The sequence below is a fragment of the Triticum aestivum genome, chromosome 4B (assembly GCF_018294505.1).
Source record: "Triticum aestivum cultivar Chinese Spring chromosome 4B, IWGSC CS RefSeq v2.1, whole genome shotgun sequence".
NCBI lineage: Eukaryota > Viridiplantae > Streptophyta > Magnoliopsida > Poales > Poaceae > Triticum > Triticum aestivum.
In genome coordinates this window covers 45,757,033-45,758,345 of record NC_057804.1, presented here as the reverse complement: position 1 = coordinate 45,758,345, position 1,313 = coordinate 45,757,033, and positions in this window count along the sequence as shown.

Genomic DNA, 1,313 nt, shown 5'->3' with positions numbered 1-1,313 from the left:
CATAGACATTGCTCCAGTCAAGTAATTGTTTTTTCCCACTTCGTTTGTCCATTTTAATGGTGAAGGTACCATGCGGTCACCCTAAAAAAAATGGTACCATGCGGTCTGGTAAACTTTTTCTGCGAGCGTTTTCTCCCTTCCCCTCGGTGTCTAAGGCTAACTCTTCCTTCCAAACGTTGCCGATGAACCCATGGATTCGTCCCTCCTCTACCCGCTGCTCCCATAGTAGGTGATAGTGGGGGAGGACCCCGGTGCCTTCGCTCCGGCTAGTAGTTTAGGTTGAAAATTTTTAGTCCTCAATGGTGTGGTGCTCGGGCAGATGGCGGCGCTTCTTCTTTGAGTTTGTCTTCCTGGTTCCGATCCTTTTTTAATTCGTCTATCTGGACGTAGTTGACGGAGCTCCGACGTAGATTCCTATTGTCTTCTTGGTATGTGTGTGCGTGCGCGTAAGCATGCGTTCCTCTTGCGCTCCTCTTATTCTTGTGCTCCTCTTATTGCTGTATGACAACGAATCTTATTTGCACAACCATGTGTCCCTTTGCTAGCTATCTGAGGTTCGAGCATCACATGGTCCCTCAAACACGCGACGCGTGCAGGAAGTTCTAGTAAATTTTGGTTGCGACATTCTTTAACAATTGAGGATGTTTTGTGGTAGCATCTTCATGTATGGATTTACATTTGTGAATAATGGTCATGTAATGAATGGTGGATCCATGAAATTGGAATACTCCATTATATTTACCGTTCAAGTATTATTGTTCTCTTTGTAGAGAAATGGTCGTTGTTATGTGATGAGAAAAGTCCACTTTACAATGTTGAACTTTTTTTTCGAAAAGGGGAGACTCCCCGGTCTCTGCATCAGAACGATGCATATGGCCACATTTATAAATAAAATAAGTTTAACAAGGTCTTAAAGTCGTGAAACAAAATAAAGGCTAGCTCACAGAGAGCCTGAACGCCAAAAATAAGAAGGCCATAGAGCCACAACCGGCTGGCATAATAAAGATAGGAAAACTAATCGCCTATCCTATTACATGATCGTCATCCAAACCGGTTGAAGATATCCAGCGCTACCATCTCCCACCGGACAGATCCAGTAACCAAACGCTCCCTGGCCTCCGTCTGAGTGAGTAAGGACCACATACGGATCAGCATCGTAGCTCGGAATAAAACCTGCAAAAAATGAATAGTTGTTGTTCTGTTAAAAGCCAAATCATTTCTGCAATTCCAAATTGCCCATAACAGCGCACATACTCCTACACGAATGTGTCTAGCTGTATTAGACTCTATCCCATCAAGCCACGTTTCGAATA